Below are 12,056 nucleotides of genomic sequence, written 5' to 3'. Positions count from 1 at the left end.
TGTCAAGTGAAGGCACAGGCAGGAGGCAGCTGTTTGTGAACCAGGAGGAGGACCCTCACCAAGAAGTTGACTATAATGGCATCTTGATATTGAACTTCCAGCCTCCAGATCTGTGAGAAACAAATGTTTGTTTTGGACACTCAATCCATGATATTCTGTTATAGCAGCCCAAACTGACTATTAACCTATTTATGTTAAAGTAAATATGAGTTTATATTGATGATTCCAATTCTAATCCATTAATATATGTATCATTCCAGACTTCTCTTCTTGCTTATCTATAAATTACCAATCTAAGAGTGAAAAACCTGGCTCTCACTGTAACCCAACCACACACTTAGCTGCTAAAGCTCAGCATTCATTAGCGTGGTTTTGGAATTGTTACACTTTACTCCAATGGAAAATACTTTTAACTACTAGCATGCAGTACCCAGATACACTTCCTTTTGTCTTTATTTTTACATACCCCATGCATTTCCAAAATTACTTAGTTCAGCTCTTTTCTCACCCATCATCATCAATTATGTTATGCTATACATTCGTAGTAAATTTTTTCATCACAGTCTACATTCTAGAGTCCCCACATCTCTTAACTGATGTTTTAAAATTTGCATACATAACATTCACTCTTTGTGTTTTAAGGCTCTATGTGTTCTGACAAATACACAGTGTTGTGTATCCACTGTTATCACTATCCATCTTAACCAATGCAGTATCAAACAGAATACTTTCATAGCCTTATAAAATTCCCTGTGCTCCATATATTCAGCTCTCCTTTATCTCACAAGATTACTGGCAATCTTTGTTCTGTTTCCATAAATAGTTTAGCTTTTTCTAGAATGTCATATGAATGGAATTATAGAGTATGTTGCCTTTACAGACTTACTTTTTTCACTAATAATATCCATTCAAGATTCATCCAAGTTGTTTAGGTTGATAGCCCTAGCCCATTCCTTTTAATTGCTAAGTTATATTTTATTCTATGGATGTACCACAGTTTGTCTTTTCACCTATTAAATATCTTTGCTGTTTTCAGTTTTTGATAATTATGAAGAAGAAAACTTCTATAAACTTCAGTGTGTAGGTTTTAGTATAAAACTCAGTTTTCAAATCAGTTGGCTAAATGCTTAAGAATGCCATTGTTCGGCCGGATGCGGTGGCTCACGTCTGTAATCCCAGCACTTTGGGAGGCCAAGGCAGGCGGATCACGAGGTCAGGAGATCGAGATCATCCTGGCTAACACGATGAAACCCCGTCTCTACTAAAAATACAAAAAAATTAGCCGGGCATGGTGGCGGGCCCCTGTAGTCCCAGCTACTCGGGAGGCTGAGGCAGGACATTGGCGTGAACCCGGGAGGCGCAGCTTGCAGTGAGCCGAGATTGTGCCACTGCACTCCAGCCTGGGCGACAGAGCGAGACACCGTCAAAAAAAAAAAAAAAAGAAAAAAAAAAAAAAGAGAATGCCATTGTTGAGTATGCTAAATCTATGTTTAGCTTCATGTGCAACTGGCAAACTGTCTTCTCAAATGGTCTCACTATTTTTAATTCCAACCAGCAATGAATGAGACTTCCTATTGCTCCCACCCTTACCAGTAATTGAATCGTCAGGTTTTGGGTTTTAGCCACTCATAGACATGTAGTGGTGTCTCTTAGTTGTTTTAATTTGCATTGCCCTAATGACAAATGATATTGATTATCTTTTCATGTATTTACTTATCATTTTTATGTCTTCTTTGATAAGGTGTCTGTTCAGATTTTATTTTTTTGCACATTTTTACATTGTTAACTTAAGGGTTTTTTTTTTTTTTTTTGTATTCTAGATAAGAAGCCCTTTATCAGAAATGTCAAATATTTCCTCCTTTTTATCTTTACAGTGCCTTTTGCAGATAAGTTTTTAATTTCAATAAGCCAAATTATTACTTTTTCTTTCACAGATTGTGCTTTTAAGTTTTATCTAAAATCTCATCAACATGCTTAAAGTCATATAAATTTTCTTCTGTGTCCTCTTCCTGAGGTTTTATCCTTTTTATCTTGTATTATGTCTTAAATTCATTTTGGATTAGTTTTTGTGAAAGGTGTAAGGTCTGGTCTAGATTCTTTTTTTTTTCTTCTTCTTTGCATAAGATGTTCAAATGTCCCAGCACCACTTCTTGAAAGAATCCATTCTTCATTGAGTTTTCTCCATATATGTGTTGAAATCAATTGACTCTACTCATGTAGGTCTTTTCTTTCTGCAGTCTTTGTTCTGTCCTATTCATCAGTATGTCTTATTTCACCAATGCCATGTTTTCTGATTATACTATTTTATAGTAATTCTTAAAATTGAAAAATATATGCATTAATTTTTCCCCATCATCTAGTTCTCATATTTTTCATCTTAACCAGAAATTAAATCCTTGTTTTTGTTTATGCACCGAATCCATGTTTTAGCACATCTCTCCAGTTAAGCACCTATTGCCTTTCTCCCGCTCACAGTTGATACGCTATTGTGATCCCATGTTGAGTAAACAAAGTCTTGTACCTGCTGAAAATTTATTTCCAATATCATTACAATATTAATTGACCTTAATTGTCTATCTATTAATGTTGCCTATCATAATATATCTTTTAGAAATATTTATTTAATACTCAAATATTTTCCTTATTGGAAGCACAGTTATTCTACTTCAGGAAAAAAATTGTATCTTGTGAGTGTGGTAGAAAAGAGAGATACTTGAAAAGATCAAAATTTCAAAAATAAACTATTTAATGATCCCGTTATTTGTTATCCAAAGTTTGTGGCAAATTTAACTAGCTAGTAAATAAGAATGTGTTGGATAGAAGATTAATTAGCATTAAAATTAGATTGCACTTGTGTAATTTCACATTTACATATTACTTTAAAAAGCATGAATTAATTTAGGATAAAAGCCATAAACAGATATAATACAAGATTAAAGCACCTTCACTTGCATTATTTGCAAATTATAGGTCTGTTTTATAACAGAAAATGGTAAGGATTTCTTTTGTCTTTGGGGCCTGTATTGTAAAATATTTTTGCTTTGCTTTTACAGATTTGGTTCCTTATTATTACTTAATTATCAGATCTTGTGAAAAGCGTCTAATTCTCAGTCTGTCCATTTTGTAACATCATCAATAACTTTGGTGGCAAGTCAGAAAGACAATAACATCGAATGGGTGTGAGCCACGGAAATGGATACAGGAAATGGATTTTTGCTCTCCTGCAGTTGTAGGCTATAACCAAACTTACTTTAGGGCCTGTAAAGCAGGAGAGCTGCCAGGAAGAATACAAATCATGACTGCCACAAAAGTGACATTCATAGATTGATGCATTCTATAGAAAGGAGAAAGGTGGTATGTTAGGGACATTAGAATCATTTTTCTTGTCAGAAATAAGTGGTGCACAGTCTTCTTTGCCCTTGCCAACATTTTGCAGACTTTAGTTTTCAAGGTAGTTGTCTTTTGTGCTGCTGTATATGAGAAAAATTTTGAAAAATTTAAAAATAATTACCATCCACAGTCTGGATTTATAGAGAAAAAGTGATATGAATCAATTACTTTGGAGATCAGTAATTGATTTTTCATAAAGCCACTACATAAAAAGATTGCATTTTTCTCTGTTTCAGGCTCCAAGATTTACTGTTGGATTTAACATACTGAAAGCGGTTTTGCTTATCCTCTGTTTTAACCAGAAAAGAGGTCACAAGTCCATGTCACTTATTGCCGTGAATATTGGCATAATCAAACAGAATTCAGCAAGAGCAAAAATGTATGTAACAGCAATGGCCATTTTAATAGTTTTCCAATGGAGCTTTGTTCAATATATGAAGTTATGGAAATCAACATAAGCCAAATTCTAAAATTATATTTTGTAAATATCTAATACTCAACAAATCATAAACTTTCGTAATGTATTTGAACATACCTTCAATCAATTTCCTTTAATGACAATTTTTTTCTGTCATTGTGCTAGTATTTGTCATATAAGCCATCATTGAGAAAATACATCGACTTGCTTTTTACCTCTTCTCACCAGAAAATATACTTTATTTAACTGTTTTCTCTGCTTTATGTTCTTGGAAGTATTGAGAAATATCATATTAGTCATAAACTTTTTTCAAAATATATTAACTTGTGAAAAGAGAAATTTTATAAGGGACACAGGAGGGTATATTCTTAAAAGTACTGCATATTTATATGTTCTAAATGAACAGATTATGGTGCACAGAAAACACTATTTCCAACTTCCGAATCCCATTAATATGTGCTATTTTCGTCATTTGTAGCATAATTTTATAACACCTACATGATTCTGTCTTTATATCTGTAAAAAATAAATTGAATAAACTCTCTAGATATATAAAGCAAAACAGTGTATATCACCACATAAATTATTTGACATTAAAAATAAAAATATGGCTTTTTGAACTGTTTAAAATTAAACATGGTTAACCGGGTGTGGTGGCGTGCACCTGTGGTTCCAGCTGCTACTCCAGAGGCTGAAGAGCTCTAGTATTTGAGGTTGCAGTGAGCTATGATTGCACAACTGTGCTCCAGCCTGGGTGACAGAGTGAGATCCTATCTCTAAATTAATTAATTAATTAATTATAAAAAATTAGACATAGGACTGCAGGGAAATTAAAAGTCTTCCAAGTTTTTGAAGACAAAACATCTATTTTATGTTTTAATTTATAGATAACTGCTTCCACTTGTGATCTTCCTCCACTGTAAAGGCACAGATACACAAATGTCCTCCATTTCCATATCCTATTTCTGAATCCAGCTTTAAAAATGTGTAAAATATTTGGCATTTTGAAGTAATTTCAAACATATCTCTAAATATTTAGTATTTGTGATTGATAACTGTTGCTCTTAGTAAGATGTCTTGCTTCCTGCTTTAGCTATGTTAATTCTGTCAGATCCCTTAAGGAAACAGAGACTGTTTTCTGTGACTGGAACACTTCTCTTTGAATGATTGCTCCTCCCCAGCATGGGTGTGGCATGCAAAATAATGCCCCCACATCTAGGATGTCAGCAACCTCATCTCTCAAACCTGTGGATGTTACTTTACATAGCAAAAGAGACTGTGCAAGTGGATTAAACTAAGTTCCTTGATATGGGCAGAGTATCCTGTATTAACCTGGTGGGCCCAATGTAATCATTAGAATATTTAAAAGATGAAAGAGGGAGACAAAAGAGTCAGAGACAATGTGGCAACGAAAGCAGAGTTTAGAGTGGTATATGATTGCTGGCTTGGCAGTTGAAGGAAAAGGCCACAAACCAAGAAATTCAGGTGAACTAATCTTTAAACTGGAAAACGAAGAGGGATGGATTTTCTCCTAGAGCCTCTAGAAGGAATACAATCTTGCCACCACGTTGATTTTAGCTCGGTGAAACCTATTTTAGTTTTATGACCTCGAAAATTGTGAGATAATTTACTTTCTGTAGCTGTAAGCCACCAAGTGTGTGGTAACTTTTTTACAGCAGCAATAGGAAAAATACAATGGGTAACATCAATCCTTCAGTTAGTTCCCAGGTGAAACAGCACTTCTATCAATAACTCTCTTTTCCAAACTAGCTATTAAATAATCTTTTATCATACTCTCATTCCTTATACTATTTTCCTCAATACATAGTGATAGCGTTTGATATTCCATGACACTTACCAGAATGTAATCTCAGTATAGAAGGAGAATTTATGTCAGGATATACAGAATCTTTGGCAGAAAAAAAATTCAATAAATATGTTTGCATAGACAAAGGAATAAATAAAATAATAAAGCTAACTACTAATACTACATATTTATGAGTGTATGCTATGTATTTATGAATGAATGCACCTGTGTACCTCTGCATGTGTGTGTATATGCAGCTTTTTAACTCTAGTTATACTCATCATGTATGTCTGCCAGTAGAAATAAACTATCACATGCTCTCAAATACAAAAAGGAAGGATATAGAAAAGATCACTAAGTGAGGTAAGCATTTAAAGTTGTAGGATGTGAAAATGGAATTCTGTTATTTCTACGTTTTTCTGAGTACATTGTGATCTAATTGGTAAAACTTATTCTGATGTGAAATAAAATAAAAATGACAATGAGAAATCACTAAGTAACATCAAAGAATGGCTAAATTTTAAAATGTTTGGTTCTACTAACTACTGGTGAGAATGTGGACAAGGTAACCAAACTTTATTCTAACCACTTTGGAAAAAGGTTTTTTTTGTTGTTTTTTGTTTCGTTTTGTTTTTTTTTTTGAGATGGAGTTTCACTTTCTGCCGAGCTGGAATACAACGTTGTGATCTCGGCTCACTGCAACATCCACCTCCCGGGTTCAAGTGATTCTCCTGCCTCAGCATCCCAAATAGCTGGGATTATAGGCGTGTGCCACCACGCCTGGTTAATTTTGTATTTTTAGTAGAGAAGGGGTTTCACCAAGTTGGCCAGGCTGGTCTCGAACTCCTGACTTCAGGTGATCCACCTGCCTCAGCCTCCCAAAGTGCTGGGATTACAGGCATGAGCCACCATGCCTAGCCAGAAAATAGTTTGGCATTATCTACTAAAGCTACACAAATATATTATCTCAGATCTTACACTTCCACTCTCAGATATGCTCTTTAGAAATCTACAAGTTTAGGTTTCTCAAGATATGTGTTAAACAATGTTATAACATCATTTTTTTTTTAATAGCTAAATAATGACCACTCTCTCGGTGCTCACTCGTGCATCTGCACTCAGTTGTTATGTCAACTGAGGACTGTCTGGAGTGCTTCAGTTCTTCTCCACATGATCTCTCTCCCTCTAGTAGGCTAGATCGGGCTTGTTCACATGGAGCCACAAAATTCCAGAAGAACAAGAAGAGGCATACAAATCTTCTTGTGGTCCAGTATTAGAACTTGAATGTCATCCCGTCATTGCATTTTAGTCACCAAAGCAAGGGCGTCTCAGAATCAAGTGTTGTGAGAAGTTAACTCTGCTTCTTGATGGAAGGACATGAAGACATTTGTTGCCAATTTTGCAAGCAATCACACCCAGTAATCATGGTATATAGATGTTAGTATTCAAAATTTTATTTTCAGAGCCAAAGCTGGTAAATCTCTACTACTATCCTGCTACTTTTTCTGTATTTTTACCTATTGTCTAATCTATATTATATGATTCTATAAAGTGTCCAACATCTATATATACATAAATTATTGAATTCTTTTCCTTCCTTTGTTATTAAGATGACCAAATACCAAATGCAGCCACTCAGGATATAAATAATATGTTTATGGGTTATGATTATAAGGGGCTGATGGGAGTGGCAAATGAAGAGGACTGCCATTGTGTATGGGGTTTTGAAGGAGGTGATGATGGGGTTTTGAAGGGGATGATGATGAATATATTTTAAAATTAGGTAGTGGTGATGGTTACACACCTCTGTAATCATACTAAAATCCACTGAATTAAAGACTTTAAAGGAGAATTTTATGGCATTCGAATTGCATCTCAATTCAAGAATATATGTTGGATTTTCAAAAATTCTTTATTTTGGGGTCTTTAAAAGACTATTATTGCACATTCTAATTTAAAAATACAATTTTTTTCTTAGTTATTAAGCAATTAAAAATACAATTGTTTTCTCTGTTATTAAGCAATGTTGAATGATGCATCATTTCAGCAGTTTGGCTTGTATCTGCATGATGTGTTTATGTAGCGGACATATACTCTGTTAGACAATGATATGAATTAAAATTATGAAATCACTGCATAAGGTGCTCCTAATAATAGGAAGAAAGGCGAGGAGATGTCATAACATTTGTTGCTTTTCAATAATTTAGACTCACTAAAAATAAAAAAAAGTTAATGAATTTATCCACATTATAATTTTGGTAAAAATGTGATTTTTTCCATTATGGTTTATTATAAAAAGTGATCTATTTTTATAAGATTGTGCCTATATATGGCAACCAGGATGGGACAATATAGAAGGGACATCCATAAATGGTACATATTCAGCTATAAGTGGCATATCAGTCAGTGTCTAAAAAAAATAGAGCAAATTAAATGTTTGATTGGAACAGATTATTTGCAACAGAAATTGGAGCTTACATAAATATAGAAATATCTGGAGAACTTAAGGCATAGAGTATATAAGGGATGTGGAGGATCAGAGAAAATCACCAACAAAAACATTTGTGTAAGTTGGTTGGTTGGAACTTACAGGAAAATTCCAGACTTTTGTTGGTTTGTTTATTTTCAGTCTGACCGCCAAAATCAACAGAGAGCTCATAGGGAGATATGTGGCAGCTGTCATCACTATGAAAATTGCAGTGAAATGCTTGAGGGTTGACTCAAAAATGCTATTGGTTGGTGGGAATAGTAATTGGGAAGAAAAAAGCTGGATGTTGGATACTTCTGGACACTTCCATATTTGTCTGTCATCATGTCTGACTACTACAATATACTGAGAGGAGTGATTTCTTCTCACTCACATACATCTGTTGGCTAACTGTAACCAAACCATACAGTAAAGTGGTTTCATGGAAACAGTTGTCAATTCTTGGACTTGAAGTAATTACATACATCATATATTTCAGTTAAAATGAGAATGAACTGATATATTTTTATTTTTATAAATAAATGTTAAGAAAAATTGTAAAATATAGTATATTATATATGTGACACTTAAAAATATCAAAAACACTATTCATTGATTATGTTAGGAAGCATTCAAACTGAGTCCATGTCATAGCTCCTCAAACAAATGATCACAAATACATATCAAATGTTAAAAAAAATCTGTGAGTTGGGAACATGTGTTTATTATATATTGCCTTAGTCCATTCATGCTACTAAAACAAAATACCTTCAACTGGATAATTAATAAATAATGAACACTTATTTCTCATAGTTCTGGAGGCTGAGAAATCCAAGGTCAAGGTGCCAGCAAATGTAGTATCTGGTAAAGTCTTGTTCCTTGCTTCCAAGGTAGAGCCTTGTTGCTGTGTCCTTCAGAGGGCAAAAGCACTATAGCCTCTCATAGTTGAAGAGACAGAAGCCTCAGACAGCTCTCTAAAGACTCTTTTTTTAGGTCATTAATCCCACTCACAAAAGCAGATCCCTCATAATTTAATTATTTCCCAAAAGGCCTCACTTCTTAATACCTCCCACAATGGAAATTACATTTCTACATAAATTTTGGAGGAACACAAACATTCAAACCTTATTCTGTCCAATTTTTTGCAGGCTAGAAATATTTTACAAACATTTAAAAGAAAAGTAATCATTAATGTAGGAAAAATTCATACAGAGTTTTGCATTACAGCTCATAATAGAAAACAAGAAAATAAACATTAAATAACATGAAAAGTGTACATTCATATTATAAGTATTTTCCATTATTACAGTGTGTATGTTAACATAACAGAAAAATGTTTATTTTACAATATTAAAGTTAAGCAGAATTAAAAAGATTCAAATTTCATATTTTATTATATAGACTTATTAATATGTTATGTATATTATATATATGATTTTATTAGTGTTTATCTCTTTAGAGTACTTGAAAACTTTTAAGATATTTTCTAGATGTATGACTATAACTTTCTATAGTGAACATAAAAATAAATGGTATTTGTGAGCAAAAGATGAACTAAAATAAGATACAAACATTTTAGGGAAATGTTTATTTTATAATAATAAAGTTAAGAAGCAGTATTCAAATGATTCAAGTGTAATTATTAATGATATTAATTTATGTTACTAAAATACATGTTAATATGGGCTAAAATACATTTAAGATATGTATTTTCGGAGGATAATTTTGACACAGTGTGAGAAAGCTTCAAAATCACTAGATGTAAAGCGTAATGACCTACTAGTTAAGTAATGATTTCCTGCAATGAGAAGTAATTCAAAGCTCACTGCCTATAGCAGGGGCTATGGAGGAGATTTGCGTACTAGGCAAAAGTTTTATTAATAAGTTCCTCTATCTAATATTCCACCCAATTTATAACAGTACTACTAAAATTGTACTGACTAGCATATTCTGTTGTGCCTGTTTTGATAATTAATATGATGCCAATTAATTATATTTATTTATTCAGGGATTTTATTATAAAGACAGGTGCAAATAACATTCTTAGACACATCACTCATATATCATTTACTCAACAACATGTACTAAGGACCTTGTGCCAGGCACTATTCTATGCAATGGGGATGATGAATTCATCTATGCAAGATGAATAAATCTGACATTCAATTCAGTTGTTAATTTTGAGGAAATACAAATATGACCAGACTTTGTCAACAATCTGTTCTAAAAATTATTAATAGTTACTGAAAAGCCTAAACATAAAGAAAATTATCACTTTTTAATATGAAAAGCATTTTACTATCATACTGATAAATATCAAAGAGATAATATTATTCAGGCTTATTTCAATAAGTTGATTGGTACTATGGTATTATTCAGCTTTTATTTCCAATCAAGATACATAAGTTCTCCCTGCTGTATTCAGAATCATGGCTCCCTCCCAGTCACTTGGTACCAGAGCTCAAGGGAAATCAGCTTCCTCTGCATTCTCCTCTCTCCAGTTTTGCCTTCACGTTCACATTACACACAGAGAAGGTGCCACAGGGAAGATCACTCTCTGCTCACAGTCTGGTTTTGGCTCCAAATGATGTAGGAGATGAGTGCCTCTGCCATCTCCCCAGTAACTCTGAAGTCTCTTACTTCTAAGCAGCTTTAACCACTGACATCCTATTACCTGCCCTTTCCCATGTGATATTCTCTTCATAGTCACAGTTGGCTGACTGATATTATAGCAACAATATGTTCCATCCTCATTTAAACAGACCAAGTGGGACTCCTGCTTTGCTATCTACTTTTTCACTCTGGCTATTTGCTATCCTCGATGGGACTCAGTTTCATCATTTTTAAAAAGTGGAGTAAATAATTCCTACCTCAAAAATTGTTATGGGAATTAAGTGACTTCATACATATATAAAGACCAGAGCAGAGTAGCAGGCCAGAGTAAGCTCTTAATAATTGCTAACTCCCATTCCCTTCTATCTATAGCAAATGTATAGATACTTCCCTAAGGCTCCTTGGAGTTTGGTTTCACTTGATCATTTCCTGCTTCCTTGTCATTGGACAGAATAAGCACATAAAACTCTGTCAGCTAAATCTTGAGAAAATACAATTGAGAAATTTGTGTGAAGAGATGAGGTGTAGTCAATTCGTCCATGTGATATGCAGACAGGAATCAATTTTATTTCATAACAATACATTTTAAAAATCCAAGAATATATTAATTTTAATGTATCTTTTCATCCAAGGTCATTGATAATCCATTTGGTAATCTTGCTTGCCTTGGGAAATTTGCATGAGAAGACTTTTCCTAAATGAGTTTTTATTGCATCATACAGAAGAGTTTGTAGAGGAGAAAATTCAGTAATAGTCTACAAGTGCTAAACAAAAGAATGGAAAAGTTGAAAATAATAAGCTTCCCAGTGAATAATAAAGGTTTTGTTAAAACTTTATTTTTTATTGTGATGGGGGCTTGCTTTCTTGCCTAGGCTGGTGTCAAACTCCTGGCTTCAAGGAATCCTCCTGTCTCAGGCTCCTAAAATGCTGGGATTACACATGTGAGCCATTGCCCCCAGCCAATGATAAAGGTCTTTAACATTAAGAGAAAGGATAGTATAGGCCAGGCACTGTGGCTCATGCCTGCAATCCCAGCACTTTGGGAGGCCGAGGGGGGTGGATCACGAGATCAAGAGATCGAGACCATCCTGGCCAACATGGTGAGACCCAGTCTCTACTAAAAATACAAAAATTAGCTGAGCATGGTGGTGCACACCTGTAGTCCCAGCTCCTAGGGAGGTTGAGGCAGGAGAATCGCTGGAACTCGGGAGGCAGAGGTTGCAGTTAGCTGAGATCGCGCCACTGCACTCCAACCTGGTGACAGAGCGAGACTCTGTCACAAAAAAATAGAGAAAGGACAGTATAAAATACTCTTCTGTTTAAAGTGTGCCAAAAATATTTGGGCAATTATAATTTAATTT

This window comes from Pan paniscus, chromosome 3, assembly GCF_029289425.2.
Source record: "Pan paniscus chromosome 3, NHGRI_mPanPan1-v2.0_pri, whole genome shotgun sequence".
NCBI classification, from domain to species: Eukaryota; Metazoa; Chordata; class Mammalia; order Primates; family Hominidae; genus Pan; species Pan paniscus.
The sequence above is the reverse complement of the archived record's forward strand: the minus strand, read 5'-3'. Positions refer to the sequence as shown.